Below are 22,707 nucleotides of genomic sequence, written 5' to 3'. Positions count from 1 at the left end.
CAGCATTCACACAGAGAACAGGTTGTTCACATATTTGAATCCCACCACTGATTACAGCTCAGGAAGCTTTATAGTTGAACTATAAAGTTCAACTACTACTACTCAAGGAGTTCCTGAAAGAGGGACATCTAAGAATAACTAGATGTGATAAGATCTCCCAAGGAAAGACCAAGTAACTGGATGGACTAATAGTTGCAAAAGAGCTAGAGATGCAATTGATTTTAGGGGGCTCAGCAACTGACTGCAGTACCTTACTTCTGTTTATCTTGGAAACAGAGTATTACTGTAGGGAGTATAGATCTGGACTAGCAGTTAAACTGAGTGAAGCAGCTGTCCCGGCAGATAATTTGGGTGTCTTAAAATAACATGAATATGCTTGTTATTTAATATAATAACATATTATATTATTTTCTATTATGGAGGAAAAGAGAAGTTTAGCTTGAACTGCCAAAGTGATTGGTAGATTATTGGATTGAATATTAAGCCGTATAATTTGAGAAAAGGAGACAAAAGTATTGGAGGGTTGTAGCTAAGCAGAAAGGAATTTGAGCTACTATAGAGAGAGACATATAAGGTCAAGAGATCAAGCTCTGAGGAAAGAGATTTTAGTTTTTCTATTATTGTGCAATATTTCTAAATTGTGTCCCTTGGAGTGACCCCACTAGCAATTATGACAGAAATATGTTCAGGCAACATCTCTTTTTTTGTCTATGTATGATACTTTGACTTTCTCTCCTTCCGGAGGACAAAGGCTGTCTGTCATTCTTAACTGTAACTGCTGTTTAAGTAATGTTTTGACCCTTAACCCAACTGCATCCAACTGCATCCAGATGTGTAAAATTTGATATCTACTATGTCAGAAACAAAATCAGGTTACAATTAGTTATGGGATCAGAAAGGGGCTTATTCAGTGGCATTTGCCAAAGAAGCAAAGGGAGGAAGAATCACAAAAGCAGCATTACAGGTAGTCCTTGACTTACAATAGTTCATTTAGTGACTGTTCAAAGTTACAATAACATTGAAAAAAGTGACTTATGACCATTTTTCACACAACTGTGGCAGCATACCCATGGTCACGTGATCAAAATTCAGATATTCGACCACTGATTCATATTTTTGATGGCTGCAGTGTTCTATGAACACCTTTTGTGACCTTCTGACAAACAAAGTCAATGGAGGAAACCAGATTCACTTAAAATATGCTACTAACTTAACAACTGCAGTGATTCACTTAATAACAATGGCAAGAAAGGTCGTAAAATGAGGGGAAATGTGGCTAAATTTACTTTGTTGCTTAGCCACATACATTTTGGGCTCAATTGTGGCTGTAAGTCAAGGACTACCTGTACAATGTCATGATGCCAATCCAAGAACTTTGCATGTGTGTCACGATATTACATACATACATACAGCTTGCAGTAGAACAATGTCTACTGGCCACTTCAGGCTGATGTGGAAATGCTGATCTCCTCCTAAACCACTAGTGAGATTCATTCTGCTATTGTCTCCTTAAAGCAGGCATGTCAAACTCATGACATCACATGACATCGCGCAACGTATTTATTTATTCATTTATTTATTTATTGTTCGAATTTATATCCCGCCCTTCTCCTTGCGGACTCAGGGCGGCTGACAATCAATTAAAAACACCAATAACAACACAAAATTTAAAATTAATTAAAATGAAATATTTAACTTGTCTAATTTAAAATATAATTAAAAACTCCTCTAAAAACCCCTCTTAAAAATTACCCTAGGCCAGTCCCGCTNTTGAGGGCGCGGCGGAAGGAAGGGAGATCAGGGATCACCCTGATCTCTGGGGGCAGCTCATTCCAGAGGGTGGGAGCTCCCACAGAGAAGGCCCTCCCCCTTGGGGTCGCCAGCCGGCACTGTCTGGCCGACGGCACCCTGAGGAGACCCACCCTGTGGGAGTGTACTGGCCGATGGGAGGTAATCTGTGGCAGAAGGCCAGTTTTGTCATTGCTGGCAATGGGGTGGGCGTGGCTTCCACATGATTCATCCGGCCCATGGGCCGGCAGTTTGACACCCCTGCCTTAAAGAATTGGGCATAGTAGTGTTGTGTCAGTCATCCTTCAGATTTTTAGAAGAGTGATAAAGTTGTATTCTTTTCAGCAACTGTGCATGTGAAATTGAGAGCACTCTATGGCAAAACCCCAATGGAATCAGATTGATCTCTAATAATATAATGAGTTGGGACACAGGAGAATATTCTGAGCAGCAAAATATATGGGGTGATTCCTTCTTGAGTTCAGTTAGCATTCAGTTTATCTGTCACCATCCAAAAGGAAATTCTGCTGATACTCATAAGAGTCAGCTTTGCTCTAGCTAGTTTTTCCCTTCTTCCGCTTTTTTCATCACAAAGGATCATCTGTCATCTGATTCGAAAGAACAGAGGAATGGCAAGGGCGCTGCTTTCATTCTAGGTAGATTCTTCCCACCCAATATTAATGTTGTTTTCAGCACTGATAATGGCATGCATTCCAAGTCTAGTTTGGAATGAATTTTGTTTGGCATCCTTGTAGAATTTTTGTGTGAAATAAGAAGTTGCAGAAATAGGGTGAAACCACAAGTCTTTGACTTAGACTTTTTATATATAGAATGTTGCAGAATTATGTGCATTAAAGTTTGGCAGAAGATTGTTCAGCTACTGCATTGAGTATTATTGAATTTTAAAATTATTTTAACAGTAACAATCTGTCTAAAATTCTGAAGAATGCTACTAAACAATAATGAATGGCTTACTGATTTTTAGGAGTAAGAATTATAACAAGAATGTGAGTTCTCTGAATCTTGGCTGAAATGAGGCACATTAGAGAAACCCACAAGGAGTCTAGATGCAACTGTCCGTGAGTTGCTGTTTTTAGGAAGTAAATGAATGGAACAAAATAATAACCATTGAATCAGGTCATCTTGTGTTATAGCAAAAACATTAAACTTTCAAAAAATTAAATTGTATACTTTGTAGAAGTGTACACAATGTAGAATACATTGAACCATTCTGATAAAGAGATTTAGAACAACATTCCTAAAACTTTGCCAAAACACATTTCATCTGGAGGCATGTCTGTGATTCTTTCTTTTGTTCCTTCACCTCTTTTGAGAAGAATCCATTAATGGATTCCCAGTCATTAGGATCTGACTCATTAGGATCAAACTCAGGAATTTCCTCTCCCCATCTCCAGTACTTAAAATAGTGATAGTGGAGGATGGATGCTGTTTTCCCTGTATCCTGAGTATTGGTTAAGTTAATTGAGCCAGGGAAAGCTCTTAGTTCTGAAGGAGCTTTTTATGTGGTGTGTTATATACCTTGGAGCATGTTTTATAAAGGTTGGTTGACCTATATAGCCATTTCATGACATCATAGGTGACCTGAGCACTTATACTAAAATAATATATATTTTTGGAGACAGAACAAAATTAGAGTGTTCCAGCCATAGCAGAGAATAATAGAATGGGTTCACACTAGGCTAGTTTCTTTAATGATGTTAACGAATGATAATAATGATATTAAACAAACCACAGCTGGCTAACTTAATACAATATATTAAAAGTTCATTTTCACTTTTTGCTTGCCACAAAAATACTAAGCATTCTAGGGAGGTGTCCTCATAACCCTACCTCTATCTCATACTGAACCAGCTGCTGAGACATCTTTTGTTGTTTTGGTTTGGAAATGGTGCTTTCCTTCTCCCAAGACCGCCTTCTGCCACAGATTCCCTCCCACAGACCGGTACGCTCCCACAGAGTGGGCCTCCTCAGGGTGCCGTCGGCCAAGCAATGTAGGCTGGCGACCCCCAGGGGGAGGGCCTTCTCTGTGGGTGCCCCCACCCTCTGGAACGAACTCCCCCCCGAGATCCGGATGATTCCGGATCTCCTTACTTTCCGCCGCACCNTTTAAAAAGTAATTTTAATGGGAATACAGCAATCAATATTTGGCTTTTAATTAGGTTTTAGTGGGGTTATTTTGTGTATTTTTGTATGATTTTTTGTATCTTGTATATTGTATTTGTGTTTTTAATATGCTGTGAACCGCCCTGAGTCCTACGGGAGAAGGGCGGTATACAAATTAAATTAACCTAACCTTAACCTAACATAGAATTTTCCTTTGGGAAAATAGCCTGGGAAGAATAATGGTGAGAAATAGTCATTTGCCTTGCTTCAATTGGCTCAGCAAGCCTGCTGAAGGATTCTATCCCTGCCTAATTACTGGGCATTGTGCCTTTCTGGTCATTCTGATGTTGGATATCTCACTTGTGCAACCTGTTTTGTTTTTTTTTCTCTATATGCTTGGACCTGAGAATATTAACTCCATAAAAGGCCAAATATAGAGGAAACCAAAGATGACATAAGAACATTATCTTATCAGGGGGCAAAACAGTGTGGATCCTAGCACTTCACCAGTCAAACAGAACAAATTAAAAAAAAAACTATTCATCCCTTAAAAGGACAGCTTCTATGGTAGCCCCCATCTCCTGTCCTATGCAAATATTTAGTTTCTTAATAGCAGCTTTGAAAAAAAAATGGCTATGGAAATTGCTGTTTCTTAAATTTACTTGTCTTGTGAGAAATTGAGAGATTAGTACACTATTCCCACGTCTTTAATCTTGTTAAATATGAGTTTTGAAAACTAGTATTGCAAAGCAAGTGTCAGTTCTTTAAAAAAAAAAAAACCCTGATCCGTAAAGAAAGCCCCAGGCAAGGCAACTTCTGTGCTCCTCAGGGAATAAAAGGGCTTAGGCTGTCACTCCAACAGCAGAGCCTTTTGTTATGACCAGTGGGGAAGAAGTCAAGACATGTAGAACTGGCCACTCACACGTCAATCCCATCATGACAAAAATTCAGGACAGCAGTTTGTGATTGATTTTCTTGACAGCAGATGATGTTGGGTGGTAGAAGGAACATTAGTTGGTGCCCTGAGACAACAGGTAGTCCTTGTTTAACAACTGTCCTGTTGTTAAACAACTGAAATAACAATGCTGAAAAAGCAATTTTATGATTGGTTCTCACACTTATGACCATCACAGCAATTCCATAGTCATGTGATTGAGAGTTATATTCTTCATAACTGCAGGCATTTACAACAATCACAATGTCCCGTGGTCAGAAAGTCACAAATTACATCTTCACAGTTAGTTTCTGGCAAGGAAAGTCAATGAAGAAGCTGGCAGGAAAAAAAACACAAGTTGCAATCATACGATATCTCACTTAATGGTCACATTTCTTAGTGATGCAGTTGCCAGTCTCAATTGTGATAATTAAGCAAGGACCATCTGAATTAAATTTTGTGAAGATAGGAATACTCCCTCGATGTATTGTTGAGGTACAGTAAAGGTTGTAGAATTGTTATAATGTTATAATATGCTATATATGGCCATCTCAATGAGCCTGTGCCAAAATCAAATCATATTATGGTTTTAGCATTTTACATAATTTGTGTATGCTAGGAATAGTGTAAACATATCTTATATTCATTCATACATTTTTTATATCCTATCCATTCACAATCTCTCTGTCAGTGAAAGGATGGGTGCTTTTAAAGAAAAAAAGGGACAAAGAGAAAAATATTGTACATTGTTGATATTTATACACACTTTTTATTTTTAGTTTCCAGTCTCCATTTTTGCATATATCAAGGATGAACTTGTTCATTCTGTAAGAGTAAGGATGGTGGTTTTTAAAAGGAAAAATAAGGAAGGAAGGAGGGAAGGAGGGAAGGAAGGACTATCCTCATTTATAATTATGTATGCCTAAAAATACACAAATATGCTTCTATTTATTCATCAATTTACTCAGTTGAGCTAAGGGAAACAGGGACTGAAGCCTCAGAGTCAGATTCCACATAGGCTTAGAGATGCTTTCTTGTTGAAGATGAAAGTGATGAATAAAAAAAATTGTGCTCAAATGTAAAAACAAATATAAAAACAAAAACAAAACAAAAATGTAAGATTAGATCAGCTAGCAATGCCAACTCAAAGCGAATAGGTAGATAAGAAGTTCAAGCTGTTACAGATTTGTATCTTCCTAGATTCAAAAATTCACATGGATAGTAACTAAAGCTACGAAATAAAGAGTTGCCTGCTACCGGGTGGAATGACTATGTCAGATCTAGAAGAAATATTAAAGGGCAAAGACATCACACTGACAACAAAAGTACATACTGTCAAAACCATGGTTTTTCCAGTTTTAATATATGACAGTGAAAGCTGGAGCATTAGAAAGGCTGAACAGAGAAAACGGAATGCTTTTGAATTGAATTTGAATACTGGAGAAATTTGTTGAAATTCATAGAAGAAAAGGAGAAGAAAAAAGAACACAAGAAGAACAAGTCATTCAATACTAGATGAAGCAAAATAAAACTGCTCACTGGACACACTAATAATGAAGATAAAGCTTAAACATGCTAATGCAAATGTAAGAGTTATGAAAAAAGGTCCTGATGCTTAGAAAAATGGAAGCCAATCAAAAATAAGTCTGACAGATGACACTGTAGCTAGATATTATCACTAATGACACAAGTACCAGTTTATAAGAACTCAAAGAAGCAATGACTGATGGACAATCCTCGGAAAATGACGTCTATCAGATCATAAAAAGAAGTGATAGAATGAACAGGGATGAACTCTGCTTTCTTCCCCAGACCTATATATTAGCTAGCTTTTGCACTGCAGTTCCTTATAAGAGAGAGTGACTTGCAGCAAAACCTTCGTGCATTATAGACGTTGTAGACTTTGTTTGTTTTCATGCTGTATCATCTTCTTTCTCTTTCTAGTCCTCTCTATTGGGCAGAGGAAGACCCACAAACTGACAAGATTTATTTAAGACTTCAAAGCCAGTAAACTGGGGAAGGGCTTAACCTGTAATTTGTGGGGTTTTGTGTTGTTTGGAGCATATTCAGGGCAAAAAGATCTCTGAAAAACCTAACATATTTAGGATATGACTGAAGTGCATCTAGATATACACTTAGTAGGGAGTAGGATTTTATAGAGAAATTATACACAGAAAGTATCAATCATAACAATTCAATTGAAGGGCAAACATATACAAACTATGTGCAGTGACCTGCTCAATAGAAATGATAGATACTAAAGAAGTCAGGTTAGCAATGCAGCATCAATTAACATATAGAGTGGATAGGAATCATTGTCTTCTGTTCAAATCCAGGTGACTATTTGATGAATATAACTCAGAAATAATCACCTTGAAGCTGATAGACTGAAATGGTCTTCTACTGAATTAGACAAATAATAAAGTTGGAAGGGACCTTGGAGGTCATCCAGTCCAACCCCCTGCTCAGGCAGGAACCCTACACCATTTCAGACAAATGGCTGTCCAGTCTCTTCTTAAAAATCTCCAGTGTTGGAGCATTCACCGCTTCTGGAGGCAGGTTGTTCCATTGGTTAATTGTTCTAACTGTCAGGAAGTTTCTCCTTAGTTCTAAGTTGCTTCTCTCCTTGATCAGTTTCCACCCGTTGTTTCTCGTCCTGCCTTCAGGCGCCTTGGAGAATAGCTTGACTCCCTCTTCTTTGTGGCAGCCCCTGAGATATTGGAACACTGCTATCATGTCCCCCCTCATCCTTCTGTTTGTTAAACTAGACATACCCAATTCCAGCAACCATTCCTTATATGTTTTAGCCTCCAGTCCCTAATCATCTTGCTCTTCTAGATGCCAGGTTTGTATTTGTTGTAGGGATTGCTTTGTTTGTCTGATATAGAAGGCATTAGAATATTACAGGCCAATGGCAACGTATATCTGATTAGAATTAATACTTATATTCTGTAAGAATGTGGTGTTTCTACTTCTAGCACTGGGTATGAATTTAGGTTTGGGAAGACTTGAGAAGTACTGGGGGAAATTCTGCATTGCAGTATTAAGCTGCTCCTATCTGATGTTGTTCCTGGCTATAGCTAAACCAGATTGAAAAAATTCAATCTGAATTTTGGCACGTGGGAAGTAATGCTGGCTAGTTGCTTAGTCCAGATTATGGGCCGCCATATATATATATACATATACATATACATATACATATACATATACATATACATATACATATACATATACATATACATATACATATACATATACATATACATATACATACATACATACATACATACATACATACATATATATATATATATATATATATATCTCCTCCTTCTGTCTATAGTGTTTATTGTCCTATCTGAAAAAATGCTATACAACAATAAACAAAAAATGGGGTTTTTTTGAGGTGATGTCCATATGAAATGCTTCTTTAAAAGAAGTGTGGCACTTATATTATATGCTTTTTGATGCCAAGCTAAAGACTTTCCTGTTTTGCTGACGTTTTAATTTGAAAAAACCCTTAGCCCACAGTGTGCTTTAGTAGTGCTTTATTGTATCATTAATCTGCTTATGTTGAGGATTTGTTTATTGATTTATTACAGCCTTTATATACCTTCAAATTCCAAATGGCTCCAAGCAGTTTGCAATCATAAAAGCATATACCGAAACATATGAACACATTAAAAAACATACTTCCCATTCCATAAAAATCAAGTTAAAAAAATCAGAATAGAAACTAAAAAAAAGAACCTCAGCAACTACAAAGTTAAAACAATGAAGTAGCAGTTAATCTCAAAAAGTCCAACCAAACAATATATTTGATCTATTTGCTGTTTATTAACCTGAATCCAGTAGATGAAGCTGGTATACATACTGTATATGGTAATTAAATTGGTCAAACAAATTACAATATAATAATTCAGTAAACTGGAAAACTGTCTGGATTTGGCAATCTTTGACAAAGTAGCTAGGCCTATCAGGATAGCTGCAAAAACTCTCTACATTTTTTAAAAAATAATTTCATTTATTGTTGGGTGCATTCAGAGTAAAATTAAGTAGTTGTATTGTTACAGTCTTCCTTGGCAGTTCAATATATATTTTTTTAGAGTCCTGAAGTTAACTTTTTCTCCATCAAATTTTCTAATGAGCAGTGTGCTGAAATCACAGATAGAATATTGAAGAGAATTCTAGAAAAGATATAAATGAGATGGAAAATATGGACTTGTACAAAAGGTTCCTGCTCATTGGTTGTCATTATTGCTGAGATAGGTTTCTTCTTCAATATAGCACCTTCCAATAGGGTGCACCACAACTCTCATATTTCCTGGTCAGCATAGCCATATTACCAGATACATTATAGGAATTATAGACCTTGGTACTCTCTGAGGTTGGTTGTTTTCTTGCAAACATTTCATTACATCAGTCCACTAAAAATGTTACTTAGTTTGGTAATGAAATGGCTGCAAGAAAGCATCCAAGTACTGAGAGCACCAAGGACTCCTCATTTCTACCCTGAGCTACCAATATTCTCCATTATTAGAACTGTAAACTAGAACTGTAGTCCAGAATATGTAGAAGAAACCAGATTGGGGAAGACAGCTCTTGAACACGATTCCTTAATTTGACCAGGGATTACTGCTGTTGGAAGATGAGACTTAACAGCAGCAACTCGAGCATAGAAATTGAACTCTGCCCATTCTCTGTGTATCTGCACTGCAGGGAAATCCTTGCTAATGATGTCAAAGCTATCTTTCAAGCTTTTTGACTGTCTTCTCTTACACTAAACAACCTCTAATCAGCTTTCAGAAAAGTTAACATTCAATCCAGAAAGTTTCAAAAACATTGGCTTAATTAATGAGGAGTAGTAGAATAGAACAGAACAGAACAGAATAGAATATTCTTTATTGGCTAAGTGTGATTGGACACACAAGTCCCAACAATATTGAAATTACTACTACAATATACAGTTCTTTCTGATGTTTTTCATTAAAACCTACCTGCCTATAAATGCAATGCCTCTCCAATTTGAATGAGTGAAATTTTAATTTGTGCACTGATGTCTGGTGGTGAACCAATCAAAGCATAAAAAAAGAAAAAAGAAAAGAAAAATTGAACAATTGACAGTAGAATTGCCCATTAAATTTGGCACTAACTTTTTGAGATATTGGACACATTGCTTTGATTAGATTGCAATATTCCAACCTGGAATACCTCAGTGTGTAAAATAACCTCTGAGATCACACAAAGTATTAGTACCACTTTATAAAGCCCTAGTAAGACCACACCTGGAATACCGCAACCAGTTTGGTCACCATACTACAAAAAAAATGTTGAGACTTTGGAAAAAGTTCAGAGAAGAGCAACTAAGATGATGAAAGGCCTGGAGAATAAAACATATGAAGAACAGCTGCAGAACTTGGGTTTGGCTAATCTAAAGAAAAGAAGAAACAGGGATGACATGATAGCAGTATTCCAGTATCTGAGGGGTTGCCACAAAGAAGAGGGCGCCAAACTATTCTCCAAAGCACCAGAGGGCAGGACAAGAAATAATGGTTGGAAACTGACCAAAGAGAGAAGCAACCTGGAATTAAGAAGAAACTTCCTAACAGTGAGGACAATTAACCAGTGGAAGAGCTTGCCTTCAGAAATCGTGGGTGCTCCATCACGGGAGGTTTTTAAGAAGAGACTAGACAGTCACTTGCCTGAAATGCTATAGGTTCTCCTGCTTGAGCAGGGGGCTGGACTAGAAAACCTCCAAGGTCCCTTCCAGCTCTATTTTATTCTAAATATCCACATCATCTCCAGCTGTCAGCCAAGCTAGGTTTGGAGAATTCAAGTGAATTTTGCTAGATCAGGAGGGTAAATACAAAACACCAATGTATACTTTTTATGCAGCTGTAACCTAGCATATTCATGAACGTGTTTATCATAATATTCGCTGATGACTGACACCTGACCCACTCCCCTCCCACCAGAAGTTCACTTCCCAATGGCCCTGATCTGATGTAACATCCCCGTCACAAGATCTATCACAAGCCTCTCTCACTGATGACTTATACCGTACCCATCACAAGATCCTCATTTGACACACCCACATCTGAAGCCCTTATAAACAGAACACTGACACTGACATCCCCTAAACTCTGCTGAAGATGTTACCTAGCCCAGTAACGAAATATCTGGAAATCAACCTGCAAGCTCGGACCTTCACCCTCTTCCTACACCTGAGCTACAGATATTTGCCACTATTTTTTTCAGTAGCTAATATTTTTTCAGTAGCTACACTGTACATAAAATATTTTTTAATATTTTTTCAGTAGCTACACTGTACATTAAAGCAAAAAACAATCTGAATTGCTTAAATGCATTGTATAAAATGCAACCTTGAAGGTTGGGTAGAAAATTTTACTTCATTAAAAAAACCATGTTACACTATGCTTTAATGATATATGTGAGCCCACATATTTGAAATCCATCCTTGGACAGGAATTCTCTCTGCAATCTCCTTGGCTCATCTGTTAGTCTATCCCAGAGATCACTACCTTTTGTCAGATATTTTAGGTCCTGTATGCTCAACCTGAGTAGACATTTATCTTCAGATGAAGGGGCATCACTCTCGTGTGTCTTGTAAATTATATACTTTTTCAATAATTAATGGTGATGACTAAAACGCCCATTACCCAAATCCCGTTGCCTTGGATTCTTTGGGCTTTTCATCACAAGACATATATTTAAAGCTCTTAATTGCTTCAAGAAAAAATATCCCGGGTCTGAAGTCTCTGAGACCTTGAACAAATCTGTGGACTAAATCCTGGTTTAAAGTTACAGCCATGTGCGAGGCTGACTTTAGAGACGGAGCATATGGAGCCAGAGATGGAAGGTCAGGGGAGGGGGGGCATGAATTCTCCAGTACAGTAGTGAGGAATGGAAAGGGTTATCTTTGTATGGGGAAACTCTAGTGAGCCAGCGAATGGCTTGCATCTTCCTCAGGCACTGCGTATGCAGAGTGGAAAGACTCACGTCTTGGCAGCTGCAGCAGGACTTGGGAGCAGGAGCGTGCCTCTCTTTTCCTTTTCCCCCTTAATGGCTGGACCCTGAAGATTCGCATCACTCTGACGGCTTTTTCATTTGTTTTCTTTCATTCCCTCCTGCATCACTCCCCCCCCCCCAATGCAATTTCATGTCCTGCAGCAGGTTTCTCTCTCTTTCTCTCTGCCTCTTGCTTCCCCCCCCCCTCTGGTCCATTTCTAGATGATCACTCTGACTATTTTTCATGCTCTGCTGAGTGCTGTTCCCTCCTTTTCATGGCCCAGCTGCCTGTCTCGCTCTGCCTTGCCTCATGAAGATTTATGGAACTGCAGTAATAAACTGTATTTGAGCGATCCTCTTTTCCGATAATCTTCGGGTGAGCGCCCAACAAGGTGGGTGTGATTTGAGCAAGCCTGCCATCATGTCCAGCCTGGGACCCCTCCCCATTGTGGTGTCAGCAGCTAGTGAGGTACTGGCAGCAGTACGGACCTAGCAAGGTTTCCTGCTCTCATTTTGAAAAGAGAGAGAAGCTTTACCAACCTGAACTGCCTTTGCTGCAGGATCACATTTTCTAAGGCAGCTATCTTTCTGTATGTGAGAAAGGGGCTTTAACCCAGTGGCATCCTCAGGTGTGTCTTCCACCTAAGGAACAAAACCTCCATTGCAGGTAGCAGGAAAATGAATGGATAAATCAGACTATATGGACCTGAATGCAACACTTGCTTCAGTGAAGTCCTTTGATGCATCTCTGTTTCTGGAAGAATTTTGTCTTGGCATTGGTTTGGCTCTGCTCCTGGTTGTGACCTAAGGAGTCTCTGCACATCCAAGAAAAGATCTTGAAAACTCTTGGAGTGACGCTGTTCCAGCTTGCTTGGAGCTCCTCCTGAATTATCCAGAGGGTAAGAGAAAGGAAATCTTTTCATTAGTCAGCTTGTTTGGGAATGGGGAGAGGCCTTTCTGCTTCTGTATTCATTTTTATTCTTCTCTCCCCATTCACTACATCCATTTGATTAACTCGTTCATTCTTCATTGCTATTTTTGTCCCTAGTTGCACTAGACAAATCTGTTTTGCTCTAGACCTCTTGACCTTTCTGTGAGAGATAATTAATTGCTAGGCAATTGATTTCTCTACCCTTATCCTGGTTCAAAATGGCTGCTTGGGCAAAACCTGGTGGGACAGACAGGAGCAGAACTTCTTCATTATGGTCACTGATCACAGTAATGTACAGTTTATAACCAGCATATAGCATTCAGATAGAAATCTATTAAAGAATTCTGATTAAATTAGGAATAAAGAAAATATAGTAATAAAATAACACACAGAGAGTACTAAATGGTCAACCACATCAGATTATAAAACTAGAGGTTGCCAAAGGAAAAAACATAACATATTTAATTATAAAACAATGTAGTTTAAAATAATAAAAAATAATGAAGTCACGTCATGGCTTCATTGAACTCTAAACAGCTTTCCTTCTCTAAACTCCTAGTTCAGCCAGTCACATGGCTGAAGGACATTCCCACCAACCCAAATCTTAGCAGACGACACTGATTTTTTATTTCATCCTAATAGCAGTGCTGCTATTACCCCAGCGTAAGAAGAGGATCCCTGTCTTCCTTCATACATATACTCCACAATGACTCTTGGCTGAGCAGGAGTTGCTGTATGGCAAATGTTTTAGAATGCTTGACATTATATCTGGGGTATGGAGGATGCAGAATTATGCATGTGGAACAATGAATGAAGTGCTCCTGTTTATTTAAGCTTTTAAAAATGTGACACTCAGTATTTCTTTCTGAGATAAATGCCTGGTATTAAAGAGGTCAAGCCCACCATAATCAGAGAGAAACTGGCTTTAGGGTTGGATCAATTTCCTTTCCCCTCTTTTTCCCCCCTATGGTTCGGGGTGGGGGGGTGGGGAGAGAGAGAGAGAGAGAGAGAGAGAGAGAGAGAGAGAGAGAGAGAGAGAGAGAGAGAGAGAGAGTTCCCATTTTTTGTGCTCAAATTGCTTCTGGCATTGCAAACAGAACCTCAGCCATTAGCTACTGAGAGAAAAGCTGGGAGGTGGTGGGGGGTGGCATTGAGGATGTTCTATAGACTGGGCAGAGCTTCAGGCAATTTGCTATTGTTCACAGAGCAGGACAGAAACCGGACAGCTTCTGGCAGGTGGAAAGGATGGGGGCAGGAGAAGTTGGCAGTGGTAGAATCCAAGTGAAAAGGTAGAGTGCAGGAACTAAATTTAAGCAAATTACAGAGTTTTATTGTGGTTTTGAAATTTTGCTAAAGCAGCAAATAAAATAATGCACCCCAAATTTTAGCTTTTGCCCATAAATTGAGCATGATTTTGCCATCATCAGTTTATAGTATTAACATGTAATACAAGCATTTTTTTTTGATCCAGGAATATTTTCATGCTTGAGGGAGAAACCCAAGTATCAGTGCTGTCTTTCTCCTCAATAATTAACAAGGAAATAATCCTCTGGAAACCCTTGCATATTGTGCCCCATCAATCAGTTCTCTCTACTACTTTTAACTGTGTCAGAGATATTTATACTTATCTAATGAGGAACTGCTCTTTTCTGATGATGTATAAATGTTTCAGATAGTCTCTATAGAACAAATGTGTATATTCAAATACACACCCACCTTTTTAAAGTTCATGTTTTTGTGTATTTTCAGTAAGCCATATAATGTAACCAGATAGTTTATCTGTTCATTAATCTTAATGTACAGATGACTGGGGCATTACCAAAGATTTTGAAGTACAGTGTCATAGTTTAGAAATTAAGCTAGAACAATGAAGGAATAAGGAATCAGGCTAAAAATTGGAAGGTGGAAACCAGGTTCATGAGTTCTAGTCCCACCTTAGGCATAAAGCCAACTGGGTGACCTTGGGCCAGACTTTCTCTCTCAGTCATAGGAAGGAGGCAATGACAAACTACTTCCAAAAGCTTTGCTAAGAAAACTTCATGGACTTGTCCAGGCAGTTACTAAAAACAGTACTTCCCACATCACTTTTAATACTGGTAGCAGTCCAATAAAGGAAAATATTGGTTGCTCAGGGTTGAAATGAGCTTGGTTATTTGAGCTTGGTTATTTTCTTGCAGATGTTTCATTACCCAAACTAGGTAACATCATCATTGCTAGTCTTAGAATTGGCACTGATAATGTTTCCTAGTTTAGGTAATGGAACATCTGCAAGAAAAAAACCAAGTCATAGACCTCCAAGGCCTTTTCAGTAGCAGTCCAACATGCAGTCAAACCTGCATTGAGGATTGAAACTGACCCCAAATTTGACCCTCAGCACTTAAGTTCACCAACATTTAAAAGCGAAATGCAGAAGTTTCCATGGAATTAGACCTGGAACAATATGGGTAGAAATTGGGGGACTTTTCCCCAAACACTAATCATCAAGGTCTTGGATTTTAATATTGCTATGCAGTCATGATTACTGTCATGCGGGGTTTCTAAACTGCTATACCCTCTCTCCAACCTTGAAGATTCTCCATTCCTCTCCACCCCTCTTCTGATGAAGTCCTTGCTGCTGAGTTTCATGGAGAAAGCTTCATTGCATGGCTACTTCTCACTGGACCTGGGCTCAGCTGAAAGCATCTCTTCTCTGCAAGGTTGCCCCTCCAAAAAATTTCAGGGAGAACAGTATCAGATGATGAGTCAGTCCTTTAGAACTGAGACAGAAAATAGGCTTTATATATTTCTTTTCTTTTTCTTTACTATATTCTTATTTTTTCTTTTTTTAAAATCTTTTTCTCCTATTAACTTTTCTATTTCTATTTTTATTTTTTTTAGTTTGCATCAGTATATTGCTGTGAATTGTAATCTTTTATTAATGAGATTACTATTTAAAAAAAATAGAAGAGGCTTGTGGGAATGAAGGTTTTTTTTTCTTTTAGGAAAAAAAAAGGCTACAAGAAGCAGCATCCTGTTGTGTGGTTTGCACAAATGGCCTTTTAAAACTAATTCTCTTTAGCAGTCAGGAGCTCTGGCATGTTCCACTACTGAAGCGTGTAATTGGAGAAAAGGGAACTGCATATGGATTGGAGTAAAAGGGAGAGAGAGAAAGCACTGAACGTAGGAGCAATGCAACATGTGTGCCTAAAGAGATTCCTAAAGGCAAAATGTTGTAACTATATCCTCCCCACCCCACTCCATTCTTAATTTCTAATAGAGTAAACTTGCAGTCCTTTAAACCACTTGAGTAAGTTGTACTGAAATTGGTGTAATGTTAAAGTAGATATATTTAGGTGTGCGCTTTTAATCAGTTGTATTGTGAGATGAATCAGTACAATATCCTGAAATGCTGCACTAAAACTATTGCTGACCTTGACAGAGAAGAAATGTCTGGCTCTAAGGATACCCTCCCCTGCTCCAATGCACTGTGATGCTGTAGCTCCAGCCATCTTGTGCTTCCTGACATTCATATAAGCCAGTTTAATGCTCAGCAATCAGTAGTTGGTTGGGCGAGTAGAATAATGACTCTAAATTATATACCATGGAAGTGGGACAGTGTGGAACAGAGCTGCACTTTTTAAAAAATTATTTTTACACGTGCAATAAATATTTTCTAAATCTTTCAAAGCCATTCTGAACAGTGTATTTGTACCATTCTATGCTTCAAAATATAAAACTGTTTGCAGCCCATTAATTTCATTTCTCTCTTGCAAAAAGAAAGCAACTTATCAGTATAAATCACAAATAGGAATCTGAATTCTATTATCTGTATGACTTACTCAAACAGAACAAATGTCCCTGGGTTCTTATTTAATGCTTTTCATTCTGTGATACTTGTAATTTCATTCTGCTTTCTTAGCTATATGGGAAAGGGGAATATTATTAGACAATAAAATTCTGCCCCAACTAATGGAAAAATTGCTTACTCGAGTTCTTGCAAGATTTCAGGAGGCTATTCTTACAAACTTTCAACCATATTGCGGTAGCTGTAAGGGTTAGACTCAAACAATGCAGAGACTCAGTTCTAACATGTTTAATTAATGTCTACCAGCCACACATTTTTATGTTTGAAATTTAAAGAAATTATAGATAGAAGAGCCAATTACAGAATATAGTGAAAGGAGTAACATTTTTTCTCTCCTATGATTTTGCCAGTGAAAACCATCACATCAACTATGCTGAAGAGAAGGGTAAGGGGAGATTTCAGTATCACTAGGAGAGGCAAATAAATTTTATTGGAACTGTTCCTGCCTGCTACAATCCTATTGAAAAGGGCAAGAACCAACTGATGGTATTTTGTTTCAGCATGACCCTCAATTGGCATGACTGAGAAAGTCTTACCATAGAATTCTAGGCTTGGAAACAACTCTAGACTAATTCCCTCCTGAGGGCACAAATTCTCATGCTGTCCCAGATAAAAATAGTTGTCCACCTTTTGCGTGAAAACTTCCAGTGATGGAGTTATTGGTTAATAGCTTCCAAACGAGGAAAGTCCTCTTTATTTCCTCTTAGAGCTCCCCCTGTGGAACCTACACCTCTTGAATTTTGTTAGCCCTTCCTGTAGTTGAAGACTGTCCCCTTCTTTTCTTTAGGCTAAGTAGTTCATTTAAACTTCCTTTATAAGATTTAGCCTCCAAGCCCTTCTGCCCTTTCATCACTTTGTGCCCCTTCCAATTTCTCAGTGTCTTTGTATTGTGGCAACCAGAACTAGATGCGGTATTCTAGGTGTGGTCTGGCCACTGAGACATAAAGCAGAAATATCTATTCCTTTGTTGATTCAGCAAAATTGCATCAGCTCTTTTGTAGCTACAGTGCAGTGGTGGCTGATGTTTAATTTGTGGTCTATCAAGACACTTTCATAAGTAGTATTGCCAAGTCAGGTACCACCTATTCTATATTTGTGCACCTGTTTTCTCCATCTAAGTATAGAGCTCTACATTTCTCACCATCAAACTCTGCATTTTGGGACAGAACCAGTGTTCATGTCTATCTTTTTGGTTTTCAGAACAGACAATAAGCTTAATGGAATGATTGTGTTAATGTGGTAAAACTAGTTTTATAATTATTAGAATAATGTACAATTAAGGATGCAAAGATGTATTCCCTGAATAGATAATACTAAAATATGCAGATTCACTTTTTAAAAAAAGAAACTCTTTAAAAGTAGATCTAAATATATGTATTTGTCCTTGTGAATATCAAGACCTCTGGAATATCATTGGTTCCACTGGAAGTTTTTAGACAGGAACCACAAGTATCCCAAAGCACTGCACATTGTAATACTTATACAATCCTCTTTAAGCTGGCTACCAATGTGTTGGGGGTGAGGGAAGAGAGCAGTCTGCCATTTTCTTTAGACCCACTAGTCATTGTTCTTAACTAGTTATATGTAAAGAATTCTAAACAGCACTCGTGGAAAGCATCTTCAAGGAAGGGTTAATTTACATTTTGGGGGAGCAAGGAAGAGGGTGGTAAACTATATGTAAATCCTGCAGTCACAAAAACTATTTTTGGCAACGGAGCAGAAAAAAATAGTGCAGATGTTTTTCATTATGCAAATGAGGCCTGATTGTGGACAAAATTGCTTTAAAGCATCAGCAGAAGTGGCAATCATTTATCAGAGATACCAACGCCTTTGCTAGTTCTGGCAGTTCTAAAGCTTCCAGTCTCTCTGCCCCTTCATCAACTGTCTTTTCTCTCAAAATATGCCTTTCTGCTCTACTGCCCAAATACATCTGTATCATCAGCATCTGTTGTCTGCTATTGTGTACCTGCATCAAACACGCCTCCCCCCTTTCTATACTGCTAGCTATGCATCTCCCTCACCATCCATATTTAGTTTGTAACTTCCTTGGGGCAAGAACCATGTCTTTTTTGTGACATTTAGCCCTATTAGGTAGACAGATACCTATAAAAAAGTAAGTCCTTCAAACTGCATCACCTTCATGTCACTAAGAAATAGAATTCAGGACAGGGCTGTACAGATGGGGCTTTGACTTCATTCTCAATTATAGCTTAAGGCAGAGAGCAGCCTTAAACCATAGTATTCCTGAGTTACTTGAGAGGATTCTTTGGGGCTAATATGCGCTGTTATTCTTCGTAATGCATAGCTCCAGGGAAAAAAAATGCTACAAATTGCATACAAAGCATGTCTTGTAGGAAAGGTTGTTAGAGTTTAAATTTTGGATTTTGTCTTTTTTTAATGAAAAAAATGATGCCTAATTATGAAGCACAAAAATTTACATAAATGAAAAATAGATTTATCAGGCCTTTCCATTTGAGGAGGCGCTCATCTGTTTTCTCATGCATTAGTGGTTATTGCTAAATGGTCATTTACATAAAGGGTAAAAGTAAATTTTTTTATTAAGGAACGTTATTGCTTTCCCTGACATTATCTTGTCTCTCATAATGATGGGCATTTTGCTAGCAATGTTAATGCTATTAATATAACCATTATTCCTTCCTTTCTAATGCCACTTTCTTTCTTTAATTTCAAAATTCATCCATCTCTTCCCCTCTCTTGTCCAGAGACAATATTGTAGGATCAGGCCAAGCATCCATTATATTCAGCATTTTATCACTGAAAGTGTTCAGCTAGGTATCCTTCAAAAACCCGGTGGAACATTATAAGCAGTGTAATCCTTAGTATCATATATTTTTTGACTGCAGGGAATTTGATTACTTCTGGTTTCCACTTTAAATGCAAAACATATTATATTAGTTTACTAATAAACTCATTTGGAAGAGAGCCTGTCTAATATAGTGGTTAAGGCGTCAGGCTAGAAATCAGGAGACTGTGAATTCTAGTCCTGCCCTAGGCAAGAGGGCAAGAAATTACTTTATAGATTCCCCAGGAGTTGCCTTTTATAAAGTCAGCCTTTGGGCCATATTTGCTGGTAACTTAGTGTTGTTTACAATGGTATGGACAGAATTCAGGCTATAGGGTTGTTTGTTTTTTAAAGGGGGTATAGAGATGCACCTTAACCTAAGGAACAAGATGCCTCTGCAAATATTTAACAAGGGAATATACTTCCAATAGCAGAGCAGAGCAAATAGTTCTTGCATATAAATATCCTGATTTTCTCTTACACTGTCTTCATCTCAATAGCTTAACTTTAAAAAAAAAAGAATAATCTTCTTATTAATTGGCTAGAAGTCAAAAATGGTGCTAATCTATTGCAAATCATCTAGAGGTTTACTATTAGGCCTGGATCTACTTTCTGCTTGCTGCTAGTTTATACTAACAGTAACATAAGACTGTCTAGTTCAGCCCCCAAATGACATCTGTTAAACCTGAATGCACAGCAAAGCATGTGCTAATCCTTCTTCAAAACTCATATGGCTTGATCCCTTAGCAAAGCGTTCTTATTTTAGTTAAAAAATCTTATCAAAGAAGAGCCCATCATTTTCCAAGACAATCTGTTCCATTCATGAACGACTGCCTGGAAATTCTTATATCCGTTCTACAGCTATCATTCTTAATGCTTTATAAATTTGGGGAAATCTTTTTCACTAGAAGTGTTTCTTTCTCCCCCCCCCTCCCCCATTCAGTGTGTGATCTGCAAGTTCCCCGAATTTCCTTTCTTTTTTGCATGTTGTTTCTCTGTGTGAGCACAGTTTCTTCCCATGAGAAATAATCATTAAAGTTGTGAATTTTCTTTTATTGCATATGAAAACAAAGCTGGGCATTGCTACTGAAATTCTTGTAGGATTCTAAAGCAATTTTTACAAAATAAAAAAGAGGAAGGAATTACAACTCTAGAAGGCTAATACGTTTTGGATATACAGTACATTTTTATTGTTCCATATGATTCAAGCTCATCTGTTACCAGATTTTATTTGCCATCTGATATTTATCCCAATCCAAGCCATTTCTTATGCAGAAAACAGTTCCATTTTTTATGATTTGTTGAGTTTTCAACTTTCCTCAATCACTTCTTCAATGAAGTCTTTCCTGATTTATCTTTGATAGGGAAGTTAATATAACACATTACTCAGTGACACACTTAAATTTGTTGTTTGTCAATCCATAAAAGGTCAAGTGCGTTTTGCATATGAGATACTTTTATTTGCATGAAGAGTTGTTCATTAATTTGGCACGTTTCCTTTAGACAGTTAGCTCTGATTATAAAGCACATTTACCCCATCATTTGTATTTTTAGCATTTATTGTATCACTATATCATTATATATTATCTTCAACTCAAAATAGTCCTATTTTTATTGCAGGAAACATCAAGCATACTGTTGTCTATAACTGTATAAGGCTTATTTAGAAAAAATATTTTCAAATGTCATCAGACTCACTAGATAAATGAATCAATTAAAATGGGAGGGGCAGATAGAGTTCATGAATTCCATGTAAAAAGTTTTTGATGTGCAATCCTTGATGGATGCAGCTAGATGTGAAACATGACAAGTGTGGTAGTTCTCAACTTATAATTCTTTGTTTAATAACACTTTGAAGTTACAATGGCCTTGGAAAAAGGGATTTACAATCCATCCTCAAAGTTATAACTCTTGTACCACTCCTGTAGTTAAGTGATTGCAATCCAGACACTATGCAACTAGTTCACATTTATTATAGTTGTAGAGTCTTATGGTCAGATAATCACAATATGTGACTTTCCAGTTGGCTGCTGACAACCAAAATCGATTCAGGATGCTGGATTTGCTTAATGATTGCATGATTCACTTAGCATCCATGGTTATTCACTTAATAAATGCTGTAAAAACAGTCATAAAATTGAATCCAGTTATGTGATGACTTGCTTTACAATTGCATCAACTTACAATGGAAATTACAGTATCAATTGTGGTTGTAAGTCAAGAACTGCTTGTAGTTTGCATAGATATTAAAGAAATGTGAATTTAAGCAACTATTGTGCAATATATACGTTATATATATTGAATACCATGGAAAATGGCACAAAAATATTTTATTATAGAATAATTTATACTCATTTCCTAGTTTTCATGTATGTGTTCTCTGATAGACTTTGGGGACTGTGCATTTCTCAACTGTACCTTTTGTATATGTGCTTTTATATACAATTCCTATCATTCTTCAGTTTTCAATAAATGTGTCCTTGCTTTTATCTTTAATTCAAGAAAGTGCAACCCAATGCAGGCAGGTTGTATTCAAGCAGCAGTCTAATTTTAGGAAACCTGCAGTGTCTCCTGCTGACACAGGGGTGTGGTTGCAGCCATGCTTTTCCTACTGCTAGGAATTGCCTGCTAATCAGCTGAGTAATGTCAGAAAAATGGGGGGGCATAGAAAGTTAATTCTGCCCCCCTATGACTAATGTCATAATTTTTGTCTATGTTGTAAATTAAGGTTAAGGAAAAAAAGCTTTCTAACTGAGTATATATGATTTTATGCCAGGCTAGGAAGGGTTAAACTCTCCCATGTGGCTTAATGGATTGGCTAGAATAATTGAGCAGAGGTGGTCTGTTGAAAGACATACTGAGCATATATTTGCAATTCCACTTTCTCCTCTTTCCCCTGTGTCCACATGCACACCATCAGTTGCTTCCTAGCAATCATTAGAATAGTGATCCTCTAAAGCAGAGGTAGGTCATTAACTTTCCCAGGAGCTCAGGAGTTCTTGGCTTCCATGACGGCCTTGGACTTGACCCAGTTAATTCAGACCCCCACCCACATGGGTGGACACACACTAGATCTGGTTTTTGTCTCTGGCCAGTGGCAGAATGATCTGACAATAGGGGAGATAGTGGCTGAGCCCTTGTCATGGTCAGATCATTCTCTCCTAAAGCTGGGCTTCCGGACCGCCCCCCCTCGCCGCAGGGAGACGGAACCGCCTAGATGGTTCCGTCCCAGGCGACTGATGGACCCTGAGAGG

The sequence above is a fragment of the Protobothrops mucrosquamatus genome, unplaced genomic scaffold (assembly GCF_001527695.2).
Source record: "Protobothrops mucrosquamatus isolate PMUCROS unplaced genomic scaffold, P.Mucros_1.0 scaffold10, whole genome shotgun sequence".
NCBI classification, from domain to species: domain Eukaryota; kingdom Metazoa; phylum Chordata; class Lepidosauria; order Squamata; family Viperidae; genus Protobothrops; species Protobothrops mucrosquamatus.
This window is presented reverse-complemented; position numbering follows the sequence as displayed.